Source organism: Dipodomys spectabilis, unplaced genomic scaffold, assembly GCF_019054845.1.
Source record: "Dipodomys spectabilis isolate Male_0828 unplaced genomic scaffold, ASM1905484v1 ptg000095l, whole genome shotgun sequence".
NCBI classification, from domain to species: Eukaryota; Metazoa; Chordata; class Mammalia; order Rodentia; family Heteromyidae; genus Dipodomys; species Dipodomys spectabilis.
In genome coordinates this window covers 29272553-29279999 of record NW_024870772.1, presented here as the reverse complement: position 1 = coordinate 29279999, position 7447 = coordinate 29272553, and the positions used below count along the sequence as shown (strand labels likewise).

The 7447-nt window shown below is 42.5% G+C and overlaps 1 pseudogene; it reads left to right on the top strand.

Moving 5' to 3' along the window:
- The first annotated feature begins 5351 nt into the window (after positions 1-5351).
- LOC122112696 lies at positions 5352-6066 on the top strand (annotated as a pseudogene).
- The last annotated feature ends 1381 nt before the right edge of the window (positions 6067-7447 follow it).

Sequence of the window (7447 nt, the reverse complement as noted above, 5' to 3'; positions counted from 1 at the left end):
TTACCTCCCCCCATTACTGGCACTAAGTGTTCACCTTGGGGATAGTCAGTCAAAGACTAAGCCACTTCAATATGGTGGTGCCTTGTTGAGTAGGATATCTTGGGAAGGACAGGATTCTGAGGCCATTTGGGAGCCAAGCAGACCACACTGTTCCCCCAGGGGGTCACTGGACCTCCAGGAGGCTCACTTCATATATAAAGATGCTGGGGAGGAGGGACCCACAGTGGATTTCCTCTAGTTCTTCAAGGGCTTCCCTGTTTGAGAAAGTGACAGCTTTTTCAGTCAGGGTTGAAACCTAAAGGCAGGTGGTTGGGTTAGCTGTGATTCCTTCTCTTATAATGCCATCTACTCTTTTCCCCAGAGCATTCTTGAAGTGAGAAACATTGGGAAATGGCATGCAGGGAGGCATTGTCTCTGGAGTCCAGAAACAGATCTTAGGGGAACTCAAGTTCAGAGATATGTCTCTCTCTATTCAGTGAACCAACCCAACTAGATTTCCCCCTCAATATGTGACTCTGAGAAAGACACTTCATTGATGGTAAAAAAAAAAAAAAAAAAAAACGGGGAATATCTCTTACTCTGTCCATCCCATAGGGTGATATGCAGGGATGGGGGAAGGGGGAAACACCACTGGAGAATCAATGCAGCTCTATCTTTGGTTACTTAACCAAACATCACATCCCTCATCGATGACTTTGAGCTACCTAGTTTTCCCTGGTCCCACCCATGTCTGACTCACAAGACTTCAATACTGGAACACTTAGGTACATTTAGCAAGTACCAGCCAATTTTCCTCCTTTGCTATATTCAGCTGTACAACACAAGGCTACTAAGGAAATACTATGACCATTCTCCTAATAGAGCAAGGAACTGAGGCTAAGTGTGACCTGGCTTTCTACCACCAGCATGTCGAGAACTGCTCAGTGAATGGGTTTGATCTCGATTTAACATACATTACAAGCCCATAAACTTTCTCTGAACCATCTAAGTCCCAGCCTAGTAGCTATCCCTCCAGTTTCATAAACTGGAACACTTTGGTACATAGCAAGTACCAGCCAATTTTCCTCCTTTGCTATATTCAGCTGCACAATACAAGGCTATTAAGGAAACGCTATGACCATTCTCCTAATAGAGCAAGGGACTGAGGAAAGAAAGTCTCTCTTCCAAGCACTTTGAGACACTGGTGGCTAAGCCCTTCCTAGTTTATATTGTATACGTATTTTTTAGAGAAACTTTAAATAAATTATATAAATATTAAAAAAAGTCTCTCTTCCAGGCTAAGTGGGACCTGGCTTTCCACCACCAGCATGTAGACAGCTATCCAGTTATTTCAGAGTGGCTCAGTGAATGGCTTTGACCTTGATTTAACATACCCTACGAGCCCATAAACTTTCTCTGAACCATCTAAGTCCCAGCCTAGTAGCTACCCCTCCAGTTTCGTGAGCTAGAACACTTAGGTACATTTAGCAAGTACCAGCCTATTTTCATCCTTTGCTATATTAAGCTGCATAACACAAGGCTGTTAAGGAAACACTGTGACCATTCTCCTAATAGAGCAAGGAACTGAGGAAAGAAAGTCTCTCTTCCAGGCTAAGTGGGCCTGGCTTTCTACCACCAGCATGTCGACAGCTATCCAGTTAGTTCAGAGTGGCTCAGTGAATGGGTTTGATCTTGATTTAAAGGACATTATAAGCCTATAAACTTCCTCTGAACCATCTAAGTCCCAGCCTAGTAGCTACCCCTCCAGTTTCGTGAGCTAGAACACTTAGGTACATTTAGCAAGTACCAGCCTATTTTCATCCTTTGCTATATTAAGCTGCATAACACAAGGCTGTTAAGGAAACACTGTGACCATTCTCCTAATAGAGCAAGGAACTGAGGAAAGAAAGTCTCTCTTCCAGGCTAAGTGGGCCTGGCTTTCTACCACCAGCATGTCGACAGCTATCCAGTTAGTTCAGAGTGGCTCAGTGAATGGGTTTGATCTTGATTTAAAGGACATTATAAGCCTATAAACTTCCTCTGAACCATCTAAGTCCCAGCCTAGTAGCTACCCCTCCAGTTTCGTAAGCTTAACTCCTCCTCTGGACTTGGCAGTTAAGACACCTGCTTTGGAATGTCCTGAGTTCCAAGTCAGTTGACATCTGAGCAGAACACTGGTCATTCTGGTGGGGTGGGGGGGTCACTGCTGGAAGGGGGGGAATTGGGCCCTGGGGTGTTCATCAAGACTTCATCTGGGGGAAAAGGTGATGTCTTTGGGGCCACCAATTGAAATGTAGAGTCAAGAGTTGACTCAGGATCTGGACTGGTCTCTGGAAGTGGTTAGTTCATCTAAGAGGTCAATCATCTCCTTGCCAACTTAGGGCAGAAGGATTTTTGGAGAAATCTCTCTGTAGAGAGTCCTGAGGTTTGACTTTCTAGCCTATGAGTTAGTGGTCTCAGTTATTCAGGGACCAGCTCTGTTCCTCACCTGCATTTAATTATTGTTTACTGTTGTAACTTCACAGAAATCACAATCCATATTTCAGTGCCCTATCAACTCCATGAAGTAGGAGTCAGAGCTCCTAGTCTGACCAGCTTTTACCACACTCTTGCACAAAAGTGATGGGAAAGCATCAAGCCACACGTAGAGGGTTGGAGAACTCAGGTTTCTTATGCCGGGGACCCAGAGGACTTCCTACTCTGAAGTCTGAGCCTTATAGACAGGAGAACATTTTGAGTTTACATTTACCTCCATGGTTACAGTTTCTCAAAACTGATTTGCAAGATGGTTCTGGCAATATCAGTTTGAGTTAGTTCTGATAATGTCAGGTTTTCTTTAGCAACACAGGATACCATGAGCTTACAGCACCCCTACCAATATCATAAAGTAAGGCTGTGTCCTCCTCTGACTTGTCACCAATCTATGTACTCTGTTCAAAGGCCATCACTAAGTTCTCCCAATTCTTCCAGATACATAGTAATCCAACACCTATCATTTTTCTTCTCCCTTTTCCCCAAGTATTTATTTAATCTCATTATAACACAATAAGCAGGTTGTATTTATTTCTGCATTATACAGTAGGGAATTGATAAAGGAGGATTAAGGGACAATCCAAGCCACTATGGCTTTGATCTTAAAACATTAAGTATTATCAACCACAGTGTTACTGGGTTGTGCTAGCTTTTCTTTTTCTTCTTCTTTTTTGCCAGTCTGGACTTAAAGTCAGGGCCTGGGCATTTTCCCTGAGCTGCTTTTGCTCAAGGATAGAGCTCTACCACTTGAGCCACAGCACCACTTCTGGCTTTTTCTGCATATATGATACTGTGGAATTGAACCGAGGGATTCGTGCGTGCTTGGCAAGCACCCTACCACTAAGCCACCTTCCCAGCCCTCTTTTTTTTTAAATGCTGGTCTTAGGGCTGGAACTCAGGGCCTGGGTGCAAATCCTGAGCTTTTTACTCAAGGTTAATATTCTACCGCTTTGAGCCACAACTCCATTTCTGGCTTTTTGGCAGTTATTTGGAAATAAGAGTCTCACAGACTTTCCTGCCCAAGCTGACTGAGCCAAAATCCTCAGATCTCAGCCTTCTGAGTAGTTGGGATTACAGGCAAGAACCAATGGTGCATGGCATGAACTGGCTTCCTATATTGTTTCAGTTAAAGTGACTATTCCTACACAGTTTGTTTGTTTGTTTATTTATTTATTTATTTTTGATGGTCCTGGGGCTTGAACTCTGGGCCTACATGCTGTCCATGAGCCTCTTTATACTCAAGGCTAGCACTCCATCACTTGAGCAACAGCACCACTTCCGGCTTTTTCTGAGTAGTTTATTGGAGAGAAGAGTGTCATAGAGTTTCCTGCTCAAGCTCACTTCGAACCATGATTCTCAGATCTCAGCCTCCTGAGTAGCTAGAATTACAGGCGTGAGCTACCAGTGGCCAGCTCTGTATTTTTTGATGTGTAACAAGAATGCAAGATCCAGTTTCCTATGATTTACTGCAGTTTGGATATCTAATAGGCAGATAACAATCAAATGATCCTATGTGACTGGGAAGTATGCATTCAACACATTTACCAGGAAGACATCACTATCCCTTTCTGTGAATGCATTTTCCATGACCTTGTTGCACATATTTGAGGAGGAATCAAGGTTGCCACAGGGATTAGTTCTCAGTGAAGGAAATATGCTGCCTATCCCAGTAGTTGTTTAGCAGGATCTAAGAACAGGGCTGAACTCCATGATCACCTAAATGACCACCTCCACTGATTTCTTTGGGCATTAAGTCAGTTCAAGTGTCAGAATTTTTGTTTATCCAATGTGCCTTATTTTGAGACAAACTATACAGGTGTGTGTGTGTGTGTGTGTGTGTGTGTGTGTGTGTGTGTGTGTGTGTGTGTGTGTGTGTGTGTGTTTGTGTGTACTGGAGCTTGAACTCAGGGTGTTGGTCCTGTACCTGCACTTTTCTGCTCAAGACCAGTGCTCTACTACTTGAGTCACAGCTCCACAACCAGCTTTTTTATGTATAATTGGATATAAGAGTCTCACAGACTTTGCTTCCCAGGCTGGTTTTAAACTGCTAGCCTCAGGTCTCAGCCTCCTGAGTAGCTAGGATTGCAGGTTTGATCCATCAATAACCAGCCAGCATATTGCTTCTTATTAACTTTTTTTTTTTGGTTAAAATTAGATGTTTTTGCCAGGCACTGGTGGTTCACACCTGTAATCCTAGCTACTCAGGAAGCTGAGACCTGAGGATCATGGTTCAAAGCCAACCCTGGCAGGAAAAGTCCGTGAGACTCTTATCTCTAATAAACCACTCAGAAAACTGGAAGTGGCACTGTGGCTCAAGTGGTAGAGCTCTAGTTTTGAGCTGAAGAGCTCAGGGACAGCGCTCAGGCCTAGAATTCAAGCCCCAGGACCAACAGAAAAAAACAAAAAACAAAACCAAAAAAACTAGATTTTTTAACAAAACTGGTTTTATTTTGATCCCCCTTCAATGAACTTACACATATATATATATATATATATGCATATATATATGTATATAATTGTGTATTGTAGAAAATCATCTTGAAGTTTTTGCATTGCTAAAAATTCTCAAAACCCACAGAGCTATGTATATTTTCCCATATGGGAGCTTTATCAAAACACAGAGCCGGTGTCCCTGTGCCATGGCCGCTTCGCGGGTGCTTGGCCCAGGCTCCTCAATGGGCTTGGCTAAAGGCCTCCTAGAGCACTCACTAGGCAACTCGGGAGCCCGCGGGCAGCGGCCCTCTCCGTCCCCGGACTCTCCAGCGGGCCAAAAGTGGCTCTAAATCCAGAGCATGCACATTGAAGCAAGTTAAAGGATTCGGTATGTACACAGAAGCAGATAGTGCCAGGTAGCAAGAAGTAGTTGGTTCCCATTTGGTGAGTGAGGCAGCATTTTCTTCTCCCACTGCTGCTGAGATGGCAGGAATTAGTCAGATTCAGTATGAAATGGAATACACCTGAGGTATATTAGTCAGCAGATGAGGGTCCCAGAAAAATTAAAAAGTCGCTCCACCAAATGCTGGCCTGGAGCAAGGATTCCAAGAAGGCATTCCAAATGCTAGTGTGGTATGCAGGTTCCAGAGAGGATCGGTGTAGCAAGAAATAATGAAGATGTTTCATTTTCAAGACCAGCAGATCTTAACCTTATCCAGTCAACTCCCTTTAAACCTCTGGCACTAAAAACACGGCCCCATGTACTTACAACTGAGTGAAAGACCATAGATTTTCTGGATTTAGAAAGACCTCCTCCAACCCCTCAAAATGAAGAAATCTGTGCAGTTGGCAGGCTAAAGAGAGAGTGCTCTATGAGTGAAAATGCTTTTGGCCAAAATGGACAGCTGGTCAGGAACGAGTCCATGTATGCCATTTCATATAGATGCCACAATCGAAGGAGCATCAGATGACATGACTGTTGTAGATGCAACTTCATTAAGACCATAGATAATCAAACTAAAGAGATACCTACAACTTCTAGAAGAGGAGAACAAAGAGCATGCAAAAAGAGAGATGGTTATATATTCAATTACTGTAGCATTCTGGCAGCTTAATAGCTGATTCTGGTTTTGCCGCTAGAGGTAACTTTAGCATTCCAATATATTGTTTCAACAGCTGGAAATGTAAAAGGATTTGCAAACTTCCTTGTTTCTGTCTTTGCACTGTATGCCGTTTTATAGTTCATGCCCTGAAAATGTATTTCTCCCAGAAAATAGGGAAGAACCTATAATTTGTAGAAGTAAAAGTGTATTCTGTTACTCAACTGTATTCACTTTAGAACAGTTCTGCAGAGACACTGGCATGAAATTCTCCTTTGGCATGTTTTGTAAATAGGCTCTAGTTTTTTTTCTGTAAAAAAAAAAAAACAAATTGATTTTTTTTGCTTCATCATTCTATACAACTCATTTTGTGAGAGGCAGAGAGAGTGCATACAGAATGGACTTAGAAAAGTCTGAGAAAGGAAAACAATGACTGTCCCCTTTCTTAGACACTATTGAGCAGTAGTCTTGTTAACAGACATGGTTGCATCCACATTTCAGCATTAACATGCTACAAGTCATGGTCTAGTTGCTGACTTAACAAAAATGACCCACTACTACATGATCACCTGTACATATGAAAGTAATTACTAATAATTCAGCAGTTTATCTCTGCAGTATATGTTATTTTCATTTTAGTTTTGCAGATAATTTTCTATAAAATACGTTTTACCAAGTTCATGTGTGAACAAAAAAAATTACAGAATAAGGTGCAAGTGTAGTGTATTTTTTGTGTCTGGTCATGGGTCCTGAACTCTGGGCCTGTTGTCAGCCTGGACATAAAACTTTTTTTTTCAACTGTTGCCTGTTCTCCTGCAGCAGGGGCTGCTTACTGATTAGAACTACATCTTTCTGCTTGGTCAAGGTTCTTGGTGCCTTCATTGTTATTTTACTATGTTCTCTGGATAAAACATTCATTTATAGCAGTAGGATATGGTGACTATGTTGAGAAATGTCTAGAGTTCACTGAGAGTAAAGGGGAACAAGCACTAATATGAGGGGCCTGCATTCAAGTGAAGGAAAATCTAGAAATTTTGCCATTGTGTTTTCTACCACAGCTGATTCTAAGGTCACATACCTGTTGAATCAGACTACAAAGTTGGCCATCCAATGGCTGGAACTTTTGCTCTTTGAGATCTCACATTGAGGTATACCCCTCTGATTATCAAGGCATGAGAGCCCTGCCCTCTCCAGGGCACAGCTCATCTTCCCCTTCTGGGGAGGTGGGGGCATGATGGTTATTGGGTCTCTTCCCAGTCCTCCTCTAGTTTGCCAAACACTCTCAATACAAGCTATTATTCCTACTTTGCCCAACTCTGGCATCTACCATGCTGTGAAGCCAAATGAATTCTGTACACTATAGAAGCTTTGAAAAATATCTTTGCAGACGTCTCTTTAGCCAC